Genomic DNA, 19,583 nt, shown 5'->3' on the forward strand with positions numbered 1-19,583 from the left:
TGAATATTAACATAAAAATTAATTAGATATGAGGTGACATCAAACATAAAATATCAAGTCACTGAAAACTTTAAAGCTGGTTTAAAAAATCCTGTACATATTAGATAAAAGTTAAGCATTGTTTCATCTGTTCTTACCCTTACATACTTCAAGATAATGAAAAGCAACAAATTAAGAAAAAGAAAATGACAAACTGGTAAAAGCTACAATAACAGATATATAAAAAAAACTGTTAAGCAACTTAGTCAAATCTGCAATTGAAAGCCTTCTCACTGATGTCCTGCAATGGAGATAGCTATCGTGAATTTTTCATACTTGGATGACAATGCTATAATTATTTTCAAACCTTGACTTGAATGGCAAAATGCACAGCGAAAGGAGATAAACTCACTTACCCCAGTAAATCAGCAGAGGTTACCTGCTTTCTTAGTCTAAAGACAGGTGATGTACTCAAATTACTAGTATCTGCAGTGGAAGTTTGTAATGCTCCTTAATCATCAATGAAAACTGCAGTTATGAAATTGATTCTTCTGGAATGTGCCTCCAAGTCTGGTCAAGCTACATGATGCAATCCTATCATGCTGAATACTTATCTAATGAAGCCTTCTAAAGTGTTCTTTCCTGAGAAATGGCAGCTTGTGCATCACTGCCCTGGATTCTACTGTGAGCGCACAAGTAGACTGCTGCAGTTTGCTTCTGGTGGAGCCCACTGTTTACATTCTTGTATTTCCCCCTTTCTTCAAAAAGCCAAGATACATGGTGAGGGTAAAAAGGAAAAGCTAACTTTTCCTTTTTACCCTTGAAGCAAAGTTAGAAAAAATGTAAACATTGCAGAAACAGCCTCTATGTTATTCAAGAAATTGTCTCCCAGGGTCAGTCCATCTTGAATGGTGAGCTAATCACAATGTAACACATTTACAAACAATGGAGGTTGTGTAAATATACCAGAGTGACTTTATCAGAATTTCACAAGAATACTGAATAATACTCCATCCATCATTAAGTTTGCTATCTTGGAAGAAAAAAGGTGAAACTTTCTTTTGCTTAATCGTTCCTCATCGGAAGGACAAAATTGGCTCAAAAAAGCAGTTCACCCTCACTTTCGCACAGCAAATTAAGGATGGACAATAATTGCTGGCTTCCCAACAACAGCCACAGGTAATAAGCAAATTTGAAAAGCAGCTGACCTTGCTGTCCTCAAAATAGTAGCATTTATCTTATGACAACAACCTGAGAAAATGTTACCTTCCATAGGACCAGTGGACCCTTTAAATATTTTCTCAAGAAACTGAATAAAGTGCACCAGTGAAACTAGTAACTGACTGACTGCAATATTTCCAGGGCATTTAAAATCGGGTTACACCCAGAATGAGACATTTTTGTTAGGAATGCTCATATTTTGGAAAAAAATCAAAATAAAACTATACTAAGTTAAATAGATCTCTAAATACATTTCAACGTAAAGAGAGAATGATTTATGTTCTACCACACAATCCAAATGAACTAATTTATGTAAGACTTTAGCCTTGAAATTCATCCACAGCATTTTACTGGAATGAAAACAGTTGGCAAAATCCCAAATAGTTAAAAACTCTTTAAAAAAAGAATTCAATAGTTTGTCCTCAAAAATTGCACAGCATTAATTGGTTCCCTCATACAGAGCTACTCTATTTCAGGAAAAGCAACTATAACAGGTTGAATTTTCTTGTGTTAGTAGCACCTGTCCTCACAGCTCTGACCTCAGGAATTTCTTCTCCAGCTGTCCCTTTGGATCAAGGATGAATTGCTTCCTTTCCGGTTTTATGAGGTGGCTGACGAGGCCAATATGGGAACTGCAGACTCTTCCACAGATGGGGCAGGGAGATGTCACTCAAAGGGTTACACTATTATACCATTAGCACCTTCAGCCACTGGAGATCACTAGCAAGGTATTATTAGATGCTACAATAATTAGGTGGGAGGGAGTTACAGGGGAAAATCAGGCAGAGGAATCTGGACAATCTCTGAAGAATAGTGCCCACAAGGCACACTCCTTGTGGAGAGAGCACTTAAAAGGAAGAGGTTGTCAGGGAGGTATCTGGAAGGGAGTGAGTGCCCTCTTTTAATACTGGTGATTTGGGAGCCTTGCATTGTAGCCAAATGTTCCTTCTAGATATAAATATAAAAGTCACATTTATTAAAAAGGAAGGTCCTGCAGTTTGCCAGTGGAACATTTATTGCCCATTGTAATGCAACAGTGAGCAGCACAGTGTCTTATATGCAGATATCCAAAGACATAGCCTAAGAGAGAGAGAGTGATTCTGATTTTGACTTTGGGACCAGCGCAAACAAACAAATCTGTTAAACAAACCTTTGAGAAGCACACACAGAAGTCCGTACCTTAAAGGCCGTCATTAACTCATTCCAAAACAGGTGCAAAATTAACACGATTTTCATTTGCACAATGCTGTTTTTTGTGTTATTTTGGGCATTGAGCAGATGATATCTCGGCCCTTATGTGGAGCCCTTTATACACGTATTTGAGTAGAAACTAACCATTCCTCTACTTTGGGAATCTATATTTCATCTCCAAATAAACAAAGCATCAGAATATCATACACTGTTCCTGAAGTAATTTTTCAGAATTTTAATCCTAATATTTTAGGTAAAGATCAACTAAAATAGCAATTACACTCCTCCAAACAAGAGTTTGACTACAGGCTTCAGACTTGGACAACCAAAACTTTACACTATGCTTACTCTGTAAAAGGAAGTCAACTATAGTCCAAAATGCAAACCATGCTTTAAATTGGAAAAATTGCACATTTTGAATTAGAGTCAGTTTAAACCAAAATAAATTGAAGTAATCTTTATTTTCAAACCTTTAAGATTTTGAAATAGTTATTCTGAGGAAAGTATACTCCACAACATACAAATGTAGTATTTCAGAGCCTGAAAGATTATCCAGCACTAATTTGTACTTAGTTATACCTCATTCAGAAGGGCAGAACATTTTCAAATAGAGTTAACAGCAAAAGTAGAATGTAAAAGTTGAAGCTCACATCAATTCTTGATTCTACATTATTTGCTCAATGAACAGCCTCAATGAAGACTACAACAGAAAATCCTGTACAACAGCAGAATATCACTTGAAACAACTGATTTCAGCAAACACAGTCGGGTTCACTGACATTCCAACTCCAAATTCCATTAAAGTTTAGAGCCCACTTGAAATTGTAGTATGTCCAAAGAGTCAATTATTTTTAAAAATCGCCATTTATCTCCTTTCGCTAACCGTATGATTGCTTTTGTTACATTAATGGCCAAACGATCCATTTTGCTTAAATTGAAGGATCCAATACCCCCTACTACTTTTCAATGGTTTTCTCAAACTATATCATGCTTAAACTTGGAAAAAATTAGGAGTGGTACTGTTGATCCTTCGCTTAAATTTGAAGATATTTGGAGTCCATTTATTTAATATTTTCACATGATGTAGATCCCCTTTCAATAACTTTCCAACTTGGAGGAACGGACTTGACGACATAATATTGCTCTGTTTCTACTGAGAAATTCTAGCCCAGTTTTTTTTCTTTTTTTTGTTGTTTGTTTTTCTTTTTAAAAAGCTTTTTTTTGTTTAGTTTATATTGTTTATAATTTTTTTTATTGACTGGGGTTTTTCTTTTAAATTTATATAATAAATCTTTTCCTTTCCTTTCTTTTATATTATATTCATTTACTAAGAGATCGTTGGATCTACAGATTTTTTTTATATTTTATTGTTCTTTATGATTATCTATGCTATGATTGTTATCCTGATCTCTTTGTATTACATGTATAAATATTGATGCTATATATCAATCTATATTAATTTGAAAACTAATAAAAAGATTGAAAAAAAATCATTAAAAGATATGAATTACTAGTAAGGCCGCTTCAATTTATGCAACTTTAGGAAAACTGCCCTTATTCAAAAAGCAACAGTAGTCCAGATTTTCCTGAACTAGACCATAAGATATAGGAGCAGAATTAGGCTATTTGGCCCATCGAGTCCACTCCACCATTCAAACATTTTTTTTTCAACCCCGTTCTCCTGGCTTCTCCCCGTGACCCTTAACCAATCAAGAACCTATCAATTTCTGCCTTAAATACACCCAATGACTTGGCTTCCAGCGCCCTCTGTGGAAATGAATTCCACAGATTCACCACCCTCTGGCTGAAGAAATTCCTCCTCATCTCAGTTTTAAAGGGACATCCCTTTATTCTGAGGCTGTGCCCTTGGATTCTAGACTCTCCTACTAATGGAAACATCCTGTCCACATCCACTTTATCCAGGCCTTTCAGTATTCTGCAAATTTCAATTAGGTCCCTGATTATCCTTATGAACTCCATCGAGTACAGACCCAGAGCCATCAAATGCTCCTCTTTCATAAAGCCTTTCATCCCCTGGACCCTCTCCAAGGCTAGCATATCCTTCCTTAGAAACGGAGCCCAATATTGCTCACAATATTCCAAATGTGGTCTCGTCAATGCGTCACCAGTATATCCTTTTATATTCTAGTGCCCTCAAATGCATTTGCCTTCCTTACTACTGACTCAACCTGCGAGTTAACCTTAAATGGATCCTGAACTAGGACTCCCAAGACCCTTTGCACCTCCAATTTCTGAATTCTCTCCCCATTTTAGAAAACAGTCTACACCTTTACTCTTCCTAGCAAAGTCCATAATGCCACACTTCCCTACGCTGTATTCCATCTGTCATTTCTTTACCCACTCTCCTAACCTATCCAAGTCCTTCTGCAGACTCCCTGCCTCCACGACATTACCTGTCCCTCCACCTATCATTGTATCATCTGCAAACTTGGTCAGAATGCCATCAATTTCTTCATCCAGATCATTAATGTTTAAAGTGAAAAGTTGTGCCCCAACACCAACCCCTGCCGAACTCCACATGATCACCGGAAGCCATCCTGAAAAGGACCCCTTTATCCCCACTCTCTGACTTCTGCCAGTCAGCCAATCTTCTATCCATGCTAGTACCTTACCTCGAACATCAAGGGCTCTTATCTTGTTTAGCAGCCTCGTAGGCAGCACTTTGCCAAAGGCCTTCTGAAAACCTGAGTAAATAATGTCCACTGACTTGCCTTTGTCTAACCAGCTTGTTACCTCCTCAAAGGTCCAACTGCTCAAAAGTGCCCGACTCTTCCCCATTTTCCTGAACTTCCCTTCTCCAGGTCAGTAAGGCTAGTTTTGCTGTCCAAGATAGTTCTGGAGCCAAGAGTCAAACCTCTAACTGGAGTAAGGGCCTGCAGTGACATAATCAGGTAAAGCGGGTGAGCCAGAATAAGCCTTGCCCATGAACTTCCTCTGAAGACCTTTGATAGATGCAAAACCCATGCCCAGTCATAGGATCTGTCAAAGCTGTCAATATTTCCCAATATTCTCTCATGTAGAAACATTTAAAAACCAGTATATGTGAAATAATAAAAACAAATTAAAAATGATCAGAAACTTTAAAAAATCAATTAAAATTATTAAACATTTTAAATAATTAAAACTTTAAGCTAAATATAAATAACTTAAAAGAAACAACTCATCTTATTCTTAACTTTCTTTTTCTTGACTTTACCATCTCCCATCCAAATGAATGGTCTCACAAACCTGTGCCAAGGGTTGTCAGGGAATCTCAGTGACCTATTGCTTCGCCATTAGACTCGAGTCCAGTGGCAAAGTTTAGCCAGGAGATTGCCGATGGAGGTCAAGCACTTAAACACTAAGAAATACCAGCAAAACCTGGAACAATAAATGGCTCATTTTCCTATTTTTTTTTAAATCATGTTATCTTTTCATCATCAAGACTAAAATAAACCGTGAATTTTCTTCACTTTTCTGTCAAGATTTCACGACAAGAGGTTAATTAATGATATTTCAATTTACATCTTTTTTCCTGGAAAGTAGATCAGTAGATCAGCTACTTCTTTAGCAGTGGTTGGAACAGAGGTAACACTGATGGATGCATAGCCATGTGCCTTCAAATAATTTGGTAATGGTGATACATACCCTCTGCTAAAATAACTCATTTGTTCTTCACTAGAGAATAGAAGAAAATACATATTGTTGTGGATGTACAGGTTCAGTTGACTTTGCTCAATAACCTACAGGTCAAACACGTCTCTCCTAATGTCCTAAAATAATAAGCTTGATGCTTCAACGTCAACAAACTACTGAAAATTCAGCATTCCTTCCCGAGTAGACAACTAGGGTAGTTGAATTATTTATCTGAATTTTAATGACAGAAAGAAGAATATTAAACAATCAAACCCTGTGAATTCAACTGCGACTGCAGGAAACTCTGTCTTATACAGCAGTAATAATTCAAATAGAGTGATAGCCTATAAAGTTATAAGAACTAGTTAATAGGGATCAGATGACCCGGAGATTAAAGCACTTGTTAATCAAGTGGCATATCAATCAAGTGACAAATCACTTGTTGATTTAACATATAAGAGTGAAGCACAGTAAAAGACATTATGTTGCAAGACATCTAAAAACATATTGCATACTTCCACCGATATTGGAAAAGAGATCAGTAAAGATAAACATGAGCCTCTTACAGGTAGAGGCAAGGGAAATTTAAATTGAAATAAAGTATTGACTGAAATGATAAACAAATGCTGTACATATTTTCTGCATAGAAGAAGACATAGGAAAACATTCTAGAAATAGTGAGCAACCATGGGTCTAGTGAAATGAGGAACTTCAAAACTGAGTGCTGGTAAGATACAGGTGCTAGAGAAACTCATGAGACTAAAAGTCAACAATATCATAGAATGGTCTCTGCAGGTCAGAGACCTAATCCTTCTGTTCAAGAAATGAAATTATTGTAGGGATTTGGGAATACTTGAGCACAGTCTGAGAATTGATAAATGGACAATTTGAGTAAAAAAAAACCCTCATGAAGTATCTTGTTTAAAATTTAAATATACTCTACCTTTGTTTTTTCTCCGTACCTCCTGAAATTTCAACTCTCACATTTCCCTTTCTGCTAAATCACATCATAATTTTCCAAGTGCCCTATACTACTTTACTAACAATGTTGTCTGGGCTATGGAAATAATAATTGCATTTGCAGGTCAGCAGGTTATAATTGAGTGTGAATGATTGAAGCTGAAGCTTCAGTTATTTACAACTATATCCATGACTTAGTTGAGGAAACAGAATCCTATATCCAACTCCATTAATGATACAAATTTAGATGGGAAAGCAAGCTGTATGAGGATACAAAGAGCTGGCAAAGGGATCCAGACAAGAACGTGATGGGTGGCATATAATGTTTAGAAGTGCAAAGATATCCACTTGGTTGGAAACACTGGTAATCAGTATATTTATTTTTTTTAAATGAGAGAGAATGGGGAAAGTTGCCATTCAAAAATGATCCTCATGACCATTTATACATGGATCACTGAAAATTATGATGCAGGTACAGCAAGCAATAGAAAAGCAAATTGTATGTTGCCTTTGATTTCAAAGAGATTCAAATTTAAGAGAAAGGTCTCAATGCAAGTACATTGGGCTGAGTAATACCACAGCTGGTAAACTGTGTACAGTTTTGGTCACCCACATTTGCCTCAGTGAGAATGCAATAAGGGTTGATGTGTAATGAGGGGAATATTTAATGAGGGAACAAATGGACCACATTTTAATTCTCAAGTTTAGAACAATGAGAGGTGATCTCATTAAAACATATACTAATATTAAAAATGCAGCAGATGCTTCCCCTGAATAGATAATCTAGAACTAGGAGCAACAGTCTCATACTAAATGCTTGGCCATTTAGGACTGAGATGAGGAAAGTCTTCTTCATTTAAAATGCTGTGAGTCTTCTGATTCTTTTCAGCTAAACAGGCTTGAAGAGCTAAATAGCTTTCACCTGTTCCTCTTGCACATAATTCTGAAACATTTTAGTAAATGTACTATTTTTCTCATTGCATAATATGAGCAACCCCAAACAAGACTGTACTTCAAACTGAATTAAAACATGCAATAAATAAAATAAGCATAATGCTTAATGGACAGCAACACCAAATTAACATTACAGAGCAGTTTCTCTTCAAGTAAAGGTCTTAATTCACAAAATATAATTCTGACATTCTGTCATTAATTATTGCTTTGTTACTACTAAAGGGTTAATTGAGTAACCAGTACTTCAGGTTTTGAAAACTATGTAATCACGAAAGAAATAGCCTGCATTCACCTGGCACCTTCCATGACCAATTCAGCAAATTAATTGAAATTACAGTTATTTTATAAGCTAGTGCAACATCCTATTTAAGCACTGGATGGTTCCACAAATAAAAATAAGATAAATGACTCATTATTTTCTTGACGATTAGACAGATACACCAGCAAGATGTGGTCATCCAAACTTGCTCAAAATCAATAATCTACAAACTGCAAAAATATGCTACTTATACAGCTGAAACTGCTACACACTAATATCCCAGAAGAATGACGCATTGCTCACAAAGGAATGTCACCTTTACCAACTAGGAGCTAGAAAGTAAAGAACAGAAAAATAACAACTCCCTTCTCCTCTCAGCACCTGCAACAGGAGACAGTTGACATGTTCAGGATCTGCAGGAGTAAATTGTTACCAGAACTCAAAACAAATATTGACAAGTATTTATCACCTGTAAAACACATTCAAGAAAGCAATCTTTGTTCACTTCTATTCTCTTCATCCTTGAACAATCTAAGCTAAAAGAGTAAGTTGTCCAAATGCAGAAAAAGAATTATAGGGACAGAACTTTCTAATAGCACTTTGAATGAGGAATAAAAGGGGCCAAAGTAAATCCCCCACAGATTACCCTGATCTCCTTTCCAGATACCTTCCCTATAATTTGCCCAAGCTTGTAACATTATATTTTTTTGGTGATACCAAGTAAGTAAATATCATTTAGGTGAGAGGGGCTGGAGATTATACATACTGTTATAAACAAAATATTACTGCTGCACATGGCAGGTTTGAGATGATGGACAAGTCCGATGATATATCGTTTTTCCTACATTTATAAAAAAAAGAAACGGATAAGACTTTATGTGTGAGTTAGTTACAAAGGAAAGTGCCCCTGACAATCTATGTGTAGAACAATAAATCTTACTGGGATTTCAGTCAAAAATATATTCTATTTGTAACATCCAGTATGTTCCTAAACCTGAGCAGGCTGTCTGGTGCTCGATTAGATTCACGTCTTTCAATATATCTGTACTCTTATTTAGAGGAGAAAAAATCTTTTAATCTACTATTACTGCAGCAGGCCAAAACAACTGCCCAAATCATTGGCCAGGATAATGCCTGGAAACAAAGATTTTTCATTGCTTGCAACCAATGCGGCACGGTAGTGTAGCGGGTAGCATAACACTATTACAGTGCCAGTGACCTGGGTTCAATTCCGCCACTGTCTGTAAGGAGTTTGTATGTTCTCCCCATATGTCTGCATGGGTTTCCTCCAGGTGCTCCGGTTTCTTCCCACATTCCAAATACGTATAGGTTAGGAGTTGTGGGCATGTTGTGTTGGACACAAAAAAAAAGCATTTCACTGTGTGTTTCGATGTACATGTGACTAATAAATAAATATCTTATCTCACCAACTAATTCAATTAATGTCAATATGGAGCGCAACAATCAGCTGAAGGAACTCAAAGGGTCGAGCAGCATCTGTAGGAGAAATCAGGACTGATGCAGGGTTTCGACCCGAAATGTCGGCAATTCCTTTCGTCCCATAGGTGCTGCTCGACCCACTGAGTTCCTCCAGCAGATTATTTGTTGTTCCAGATTCCAGCATCTGCAGTCTCTTGTGCCTTCATGTCAAATTAACACCTGACATATTACAGGGAAATATTAAAAACTGCCCTTCACTGTAAACAAATTGAATATAATTGTTTGCAGCAGGATTTGTATATTTTCTGCTCTTCTGCTTCATGAAGAATGCAAGACACAAACAGACCTGGTGTCCTCAAAGCAAATCCTCACATAATATGATCCTACACCTTGATCATCTTCATGAATCAACACAGTTACGGATTCCACAGGATGTATCCAGCAATATCAAAGAGAAAACAGTGGAGAGAGGAGGACATTGAATTAGTATTCTCGACCATGTGCTTTATATTTGAGCTGGGTTTCCAACATAAATTAAAGCTTTGATGCAACACCCAAAGATTCCGGCCACTTCTGAGCAAGATTGTCCAGAAGTCACTTGCAGTCACACAAAATACAACAGTAACAAGTGGAAGGATAGGTACTTGACACAGTTGTTTTCATGCAAAAGGTTTCAGAAAAAATATAGAGAACCAAGTAGCCAGATCCTCAAGTGTTATACGTGAACACCTGTCTGTACGATTCTTTCATGGAGAACAGGACAACTCTTGATGAATTTACACTGTTGGCTTCAATGGTATAAGACACAATCATTGTGGGAACTTCCCTGATAAGTTTTTGCACTGATGATTATCTGGACCCTTTGAGGAGATCCTTTCGTATCTTGTCGGCTGCTCAATATTTTGTCATTGAATTCAGCACTGTCCACAAATAGCAGTTTGCCAGTTCTGATCAGGAATAAGAATGACAGTTCTGAAGATCATGTACCTGTCTAAATGTTCTTTAAGTGTTGGAATTGTACCACCTCTACCACTTCCTCTGGCAGCTCATTCCATATATCCACCACCCTCGGTGTGAAAAGCTTGCGCCTCGGGTTCCCTTTAAATTTTCTTCCCCTCTCACCTTAAATCTATGCTCTCTAATTTTAGACTCCCCTACCCTGGGTAAAACACTATAACCATTCACCTTATCTATGCCCCTCCTGAGTTTATAAACCTCACAGAGGTCACTAAACATGGGAGACCATCATGGCTTGGAAAGTGACAAAAAGAACCAGGTGTATGTTCTGCAGTATTCTTGAAGAGATTTCTCTGTTGCAGGCACTTCGCTCAAGCTTAGAACAAATTGTTGCTCTTGCTGAAGACTTGTTTTATTCGGTATTGACATGACACTCAAATGATGGGCAGGAAAAGACCAGCTGGCCTATCAAGCCAACCTACATTTCAATGGTGTAATTGAGCAGAACAAGTAGCAATATAAAATGACAAATAATTATAATCCATTTCTTTGTATTTAGTCAGGGTAAATAAAGCTGATGCTTTCTACTTTCATAGAAATGGGCAAGCTCTAAATTCCTTTGGCAAACGTAAAATGAAAATTAATGTTTCTAGTGTAAGAAATCTTATTTTCTGCCAAATAACCTCTCTGGCACTGATTTTTTTTAAAATGTCCAGTCTCTCATTCCTTCGGGGGTAATCATTGTTGAAGATTAAAAAGAAAGTTATTTTGGCTTTTTTGTTGAAAAAATGTTTTCTTCCAATTTCTCCCTTAGTCTCTATCTTTTTTTCCCTACTTATATTGCATTTTCTCTATGTGATTTGACAATGAATTAGATATGCTGAGCAAAAATAAGAACACAAGAGAATAGGAGGAGTAGGCCACCTGGCCATTCAAGCCTGCCCTACCATTGAATATGATCATGGCTGATCTGCCCCAGCCCTCAACTCCTGTGCTAGTTCCACATAGCCTTCAATTGCTGATCTTTCAAAAATGTATCCATCTCCTCCTTAAATACCTGCAATGATCTAGCCTTCGCAGACCTCTGAAGAGAATTCAAACTTAGGATGTCATGATTAATTTGTCTGACAGTTCACTTGGAATGATATTGCTGATTAATAGGGTTTTTTTACAGGTTGAATTATGCATTTAATTAACATAACCCTGCAATTTCTGAACATTGAGGCAGGATCAGGATGTACCAATTAATAAAAGGAATAGAGTGGGTGATAGGGTACATGGTGCAGAGTTAGTGGGAAAAAAAATTACATGGCCTGTAAAGGCAACTTGCTTTGTAGCCAGTGAACACTTATGCATTTCCATGCTTTGTGTTCGTTGTTAAGTGAAAGGAGGAATATGGAGAGAGAAGCAAGAGCATTAGGTGCCCAGACCAGGAACAGTAGGATTTGTTATTAGAGTGAGAGGAGCAGAAAAAAAAAACTTTCATTTATGTGGCAGCTTTCACAATATGTCCCAAAGCACTCAGTAGCGTATGCAGTAATTCTGAAACATGTTTATTTTTATAAACTGGGAAACACAGTAGCTAATTTGTACAAAGCAAGCTCCTACACACAGCAATAAGATACTGACTACTTGTGAGTGTGATGGAGAGAGGCTGAAATATAGCACAGGCATTGGCATAGACGCTGGACAGAACTGTCTGTAACTGCACAGTAAATTCTATGTAATTCTACTCCTGTGGTAGAGGGCTGGTAGAGAAAGGACAAGAAACAAGTACAAAACCATGATCATCTGTTCCAATATTTAAAGAATAAGAAATGAAGCAAGCTGCTTCAAGTTGAAGAATGAGTGAAAAAGACAAAATGGCAGAGTTTTCTCCCTACTTACATTAATAGAGAATAAATAAGTTAAATGTAATTCTAAATCTTGACAAGAAAGACAGAGCCACATTTAATTCCGACACATTAGTGATGCCTCCTACCTTTTCATTATATCTAATTTAAGAAACACTCAGCACAACGAGGAAAATAAACATTTGCATCAGTTAGCTGATGTGAAAGAACAACTGGAGCAACAGTACTGCCAGTACTAATTAAAGCCCTGGCATTTCTCCTCTGTTGCTCCCAAGGTGTTCAGTTGTCCTCTAATCTCACCACTTAGCTCCAGATGTCTCATGCCTGACCCTTCAGATTGATTCCAGATGCCCAATGCAGGAACAGACACACCTGGCATGATTCCAATGGCCATTTATTTCCATCATCAATAAACCACTGATCCTCCTGGCATTGTTCCAAGTGACCCTATACCCTCCTGTCCAGTTCTGTTCTGACAGGTAGAAATGTGGATTCTTTTTGGAAAGGATAGAAGATAATCAAAAGGGAATAAAATATAAAAGAGCAGGAGAAAAAAAAAACAACATTAAATTATTAATTAAAAAGAAAAGCAAACTATAATTTGAAAGATATGTACAATAAAGAATTGTGATAAATTTTAAAGACAGAAAAGTAGAGAAAAAATTAAGAAATTTACATCTAAAGTCAGTGGATAGTACAGCCCAAAATGATTGGAACACATGTGAAAATAATCATCGTGAAGTTACATTTGGGTTCCCTTTATTCCATTACAATTTTTTTTTTTAAGATGACTTCAACTCAGGTCTATTTTCTTCCAAGACAATTTCCTTGCACAAATGCTGCACAATTCAATTAGTGAGGCACACCTCTTACAGTCCAGTACCTCCCTTTCCTTTTGCCCTCAACCATACCAAGTTAATGTAGCAGAATCACATTAATGAACCTTGATCACAGAAAATTGCTCAAAAACAATTTATGTAGCATTCCCACCACATCTGTTGTCAAACAAAAAGGACAGAATATATTGTACGATTTTATGCACAAAAATATAACCGTTAGTTTGAGATTAACTTAACCGAAGCCCAGTTTTTATGCAAATATGCTACATCATAAATATTCTACATTGAAATTTTAGAATGAGCTGATTGGCAGATGCCAGCACATCTGTAACTCCACCTCACTGGTAGACTACCCAGCCAGACTTCTTGTAGACTGGCCTCTCTAATCCTTTTAGAGATCATCGACCCAGAGAATAGCATGAAAAGTTTAGAGTTTTCACTTATTTAATTTTGTTTTTTAAACATATATCAGTTTTTATACATTAGTAATAATTATTTAAAGTGAGTTCAATATTTTCAAATGTCTCTAGCATCAGAGAGCTTGACAGAAGTAAGACTCCACCCACAGTCTTGTGTCCTATCAGTTATCCCAGCTGAGGCGTGGGTGACGCTGACGCCTTGTTACACTGACGCCTTGTTACACTGTACCGTCTGACTTTAAGATCAGGAAACCCAAGGCTATTGAACCCTTGCACTCATACCAGGTTCACACAGGCAGGAGGAGAGCTCTGTGATGGAGCGGGGATTAGGGCAATAGGATGTTACCTCCTACAGTTTTTGTTTTGCTGGGAAAAAGCTGACACAGAGTGCAACAAAGATGAAAGAGGAGAATAAAGTTTGACATAAAATAAATGAAAGCAAATTTGTTACAGATTTTAATGGTTTGTTATGCTTTCAATATTCTTTATAGAAGCAATCATGCTTCAGGTAGGATTTTAACTTGGAAGAATAATTAAAACACATCTCCATCTTTTGTTCCCCATTTGCTTCAATCCAATTTTTCTTTTGCTTTCATAACTTAAGTTGTTCAAACACCTATTCTTGGATCCAGTTAAGATATAACTAGATTATACTAAATAAACCTGTCAGCCACAACCTTTTAGAATAAAGGCAAACTACTTAAACAGCAAGATTTGTAGCAACAAATTGTTTATAAAATGTTAATAGTCAATTAGGTAAGATGTACAATGACTCCTTCTTAAAATCACAGTGCTGTACAACAAAGAAATTGGCCTTTTGGCCCACCGAGTCCATGATGACCTTTTTGCCCATCTACACAAATCCCATTTGCTTGCTTTAGATCCATATCCTTGTAAACCTTGCCTGTTTAAGTTCCTGTCTAAATGTCTCTTAAACATAGTGATTAGATTGGACTCCACCACCTCCTCTGGCAGCACATTCCAAATATCAACCACTCTCTTTATAAAAACAATTTCCCTTCAAATCCCCTTTAAAACTCCCTCCTCTCACCTTAAACCCATACCCTCCCTTCTATACCTCTAAAAATTTTAGATACTTCTATCAGGTCACCCCTCTGGTTCCATAACTGAAGTCCTCTAATACAGGCAACATACAGGTGAATCTCCTCTGCACTCTCTCTAGTGCAACCATATCCTTTCTATGGTGTGGTGACCATAATTACACACAATACTCCAAGTGTAACCCAACCAGTGTTTAGTAAAGTTGCAATGTGATGTCCCAACTTTTATATTCTATGCCCCAACCTATGAAGCCGAGCAAGTCATATGTCTTCCTCACCACCTTATCTGTGTTGCCACTTTTAGGGAACTATGAACTTGAACCCCCAGGTGCCTCTGTTCATCATCACTCCTTAGTGCCCTACCATTTACTGCAGATGTCTTACCACTATTTGTCTTCTCAAAATGCATCACCTTGCACTTGTCGGGATTACACTTCATCTGCCCATGCTCCGCCCAACTTTCTATCTGATCTATATCCTGCTTGGACAGCCTTCCTCACTATCCACAATACCACCAACTTTTGCATCATCTCCAAACTTCACAACTATACCCCACACCCAAGTGGTTAATATACAAACAACAAGGGTACTAGCACCAAGTTAATTGCAGCTAATCACACAATTTAAGAAAATTATGAGCTTGTCATAGTTTTATTCGTACATGTCCAAACAAAATTACATTTCTAAATGATTCAAATAAAAGCTCTTTGCCTTTATATCTTCCAATGATTCAATTTAAAATTCTCATCCTTTTGCTTAAATTTCCCTATGAACTAAACTCTCGCTTTCTCCGTAACCTCCTCCATTCCTACAATCCTCTGTATTCCTCCAGTCAGTTCTGGCAACTGACACATCCTGATCGTTCAGGATGACCATTCATCCTGATCATCCTGGTGACTTGTCTGGCCAATTATCAAATAGCTACTAAGCTTATAGAGAATAGTTTTTTTTAAACATGAAGTCCTATAACACGAATGATATCTGTGAAAGCTAATGCACTGGCAAAACTGTTGGCACATACAAAGCACTGTGATATCAAAGGTGAAGCAGGCTAGAGGTTATGTGATTACAATATCAGTGACAGCAAATTTAATGCCGAAAGTTCCAGAATCATCAATGCAGCTTTAAAATTTAACTTTGGAGAGAGGATGCCACAAAATTGAGTAATGCAGTGAGAGTGACAATATAGTAGGAAGTGCACACCTTGAGGTGGCCTTCACTCGCCTTTTACTGTGATTCTTGCCTCAGCTCTGATTCCACTTCACCATCTAACCAGGGAGAAAGAGGTAAAGCATGATACATCCGTTTTTCACCAGCTGCACAAAGTTGCAGCTTGGGCTGTACACAAGCCCAGAATTGATACCGTCAAAACTACATGACGCTCAGAAACCTCACAGAGCTGCACGGTGGGTCATAGGTAGTGAGCTCCATTCAACCCTACTGCCATCTGTACCAGACTGCCTGCTACAAATGTGATCAACAATGAACTACTTCATTAAAAGACCAGCACAGAAAAAGAGCAGTTATTTTTTATGCATTTTTTTATATTGTGGAATGCTATTAATGAATAAAACAGGCATTAATTTGCATTTCTATAATCATGCATTTTAACGGCAATTAGGTGCCAGTAATAATGGAATTATATAAGAAAAAAATTCTGCCCATTGATATAATCTGGTTATGTCTCATGCCACCTTTACATTAATCTATGCATTACTTTGAGAAGTCATAAAAATAAATGGAAGTATTCCATTTCGAGCTCACTTCAAAGTAAGACCAAAACTCTACCCTATATCACTTTGGTGAATGTAAAGAACGATGTAATATTTCAAAGGAATGAGATCAACTGCCATAGTCTGTGTTAACAAACAGCTTATCTGTCTAGGGTAATATTAAAATCTATGGCATGAAAGGGAAATTAAAAAAGAAGTGCAATATGCAGAAACCATTGGTTTATTTACATGTTATAACTGGAAGATCAAATTGTGGAAGTGGCTAACAGTTGGATCATCTTATTCAAAATATTTCAGCGAATTGCTTAAAAACAAGAGTCTAAATGCTAGAGTAAAGCATAGATACTGCAAGATAATTGAGAATTGACTAAAATCTATGAAGTACAATAGCACAAATGAATGATTCAAAGACAAATTGCCATATAATTCTAAAGTCCAGTCGCACGGTTGATTGTACAAAATGATTAACTTTTGAAGAAAATATATGTTTATTTTTAAAAAATAAATAAGTGTCTGCTGGTAAGCATCAATGAATAATTAACTTGTAAAGGTCAGTATCTTGTACTTTTCCAGCCTTTCCAAAGCACGGTAAACAAAACACCACAGTAGAGCACAAAGACTTTATCCCACATGCTACCTTAAGATATCAAATACATCTGAAGTCCATGATCACATAAAATGGGTCAGATCTTTTTAGTCTGCACAAAGCAATTAAGTAAGCCTCATTCAAATCTTTATACTAACTTACCATTTACTTTTCAGTTCTGTTGAAAGATCTACATCTAAAATATTAACCTGACCTTTCCCTATCAGATATTGACTAATAATTGGATGGCTCTGTGGATAACATTTTTGCCCAAATTAAAAGGTTGTGCATTCAGTTTCTACTCTAGAAGCTTTGGCACTGAAATGTGAACTGGCGTTCCAACACAGCACTCTCAATTGTGTCAGCTGACACTTTTTGAGATGTTAAATCATATGGTTCCTTAGGTGGATGTTAAAAGATCCAGTGGAACTCCACTGAAGAAAAGCTGAGAATTTATGTCCAGTTTCCTACTTTATGATGACCCATGTTCCTTAAAGTACAAATTTAATCTCTTTTTCTAATTACTGCAATTTTTAAAAAAATATATTTTGCATCATATTTTCAGCAATTTGATTTTACTTTTTTTTAAAAAGTCAAACATTTATTGATCACTACAACCATTAGATGAACTTCACACATACCAACTTAAAATCCTACCTGAAGCATGATTGCTTCTATAAAGAATATTGAAAGCATAACAAACCATTAAAATCCATAACAAATTTGCTTTCATTTATTTTATGTCAAACCTCATTCTCCTCTTTCATTTTTGTTGCAGTGTCAGCTTTTTCCCAGCAAATAAAATCTGTAGGAGGCAACATCCTATTGCCCTAATCCCCGTTCCATCACAGAGCTCTCCTCCTGCCTGTGTGAATTTGGTACGAGTGCAAGGGTTCAATAGCCTCGGATTTCCTGATCCTAGAGTTAGATAGTACATTGAAACAAGGCATCAGTGTTTTGGGTGGTGTGGCAATTAAACCTGCAAAAGCTTTTGCAAATTTAATTGCCACATCACCCAAAATCACATTAGTTGAATTCACCCACCAATTTATATGAAAATGCAAGTTTCATTTATTTCTAAATTACAGTATACATGACGGTAGCTCAGACCAGACATACTGGAGTGATTTTTATTGATGGTATACTGTAGGATGGATTGTGAGCAAGTTCATTTGAACTACTACCACACCGTATTATTTACAGGTAGAAATCAGATCTTTACGATGACACTTTCCAATAAGATAACAGTGGCAATCATATGTAAGAACAGCTTCACATAAATACTTTAAGATGCTAAAATTTCCAGAGCAATTTTGAGACCTAAAACATCAGCTCTTGATCTCTCAATCTACCTCGTCATTGCCCTTGCACCTCATTTGTCCACCTCCACTGCACTCTCTCAGTTACTGTACTGAGGGCCAACTTTTTTGTTTACACAGAGGGTGGTATGTATATGGAATGAGCTGCCAGAGAAAACAGTTGAAGCAGGCGCAATAACAACTTTTAAAAGGCAGTTGACTAGGTACATGGATAGGAAAGGTTTAGAAGGATATGGGCCAAATGCAGGCAAATGGGACTAGCTTGGATGGGCACCTTGGTCAGCATGGACCAGTTGGGCCGAAGGGCCAGTTTCCATGCTATATGACTCTACAACAATATTCTGCATTCTTTCATTGTTTTCCTTTTGTACTACCTCGATGTACTTGCATATGGAATGATATGTCTGGATGGCACGTAAACAAAAGCTTTTCACTGTATCTCAGTACATATAACAATAATAAACAAAATTACCAATTACCCTCTACAGATGCCACCTGCCTTGCTGAGTTCCTCCAGCTGTTTGTTTTTGCTCCAGATTCCAGCATCTGCAGTCTCTTGTGTCTGCCAAAAATCCCAGTTTTACCTCGCAAAAGCTTTGCCAACCCACATAAGTTTTAGTTAAGGTATTTGTGTTACTCAATTACTTTGTTTCATAAATCCAGCAATAACTCATTACAAGTCTGCTAACATGTCACTCAAATCTTTCCTGGTAAAGGTTCAGCATTCAGCCTTGGGAAAAAAACAGCTGACATGACCACCACAAATTGGCTGTAATAATGTGAGGAATTTTGGCTAATAAATTTTGGTCAATAAAACTGATGATGAATCTGACCATAAGACACAGGAGCAGAATTAGGCCATTCAGCCCATCAAGTCTACTCCACCATTCGATCATGGCTGAATGTTTTTTTCCCTCTCAACCCCATTCTCCTCCCTTCTCCCCGTAACCTCTGACACCCTTACTAATCAAGAACCTATCAACCTCTGCTTTATATATACCCAATGACTTGGCCTCCACAGCCATCTGTGGCAATGAATTCCACAGATTCACCACCCTCTGGTTAAAGAAATTCCTCCTCATCTCTGTTCTAAAGGGATGTCCTTCTATTCTGAGGCTGTGCTCTCTGGTTCTAGACTCTCCCACTGCTGGAAACATCTTCTCTATGTCCACTCTA

At 37.2% G+C, this 19,583-nt stretch overlaps 1 protein-coding gene across 1 annotated transcript in view; it reads right to left on the reverse strand.

Annotated features, from left to right (window-relative positions):
- The window catches only part of suclg2 (succinate-CoA ligase GDP-forming subunit beta), a 297,231-nt gene that overhangs the window by 205,833 nt on the left and 71,815 nt on the right, over window positions 1–19,583 (reverse strand). The gene's annotated exons all lie outside the window — the stretch shown is intronic.

The sequence above is a fragment of the Pristis pectinata genome, chromosome 6, assembly GCF_009764475.1.
Source record: "Pristis pectinata isolate sPriPec2 chromosome 6, sPriPec2.1.pri, whole genome shotgun sequence".
Lineage (NCBI taxonomy): Eukaryota > Metazoa > Chordata > Chondrichthyes > Rhinopristiformes > Pristidae > Pristis > Pristis pectinata.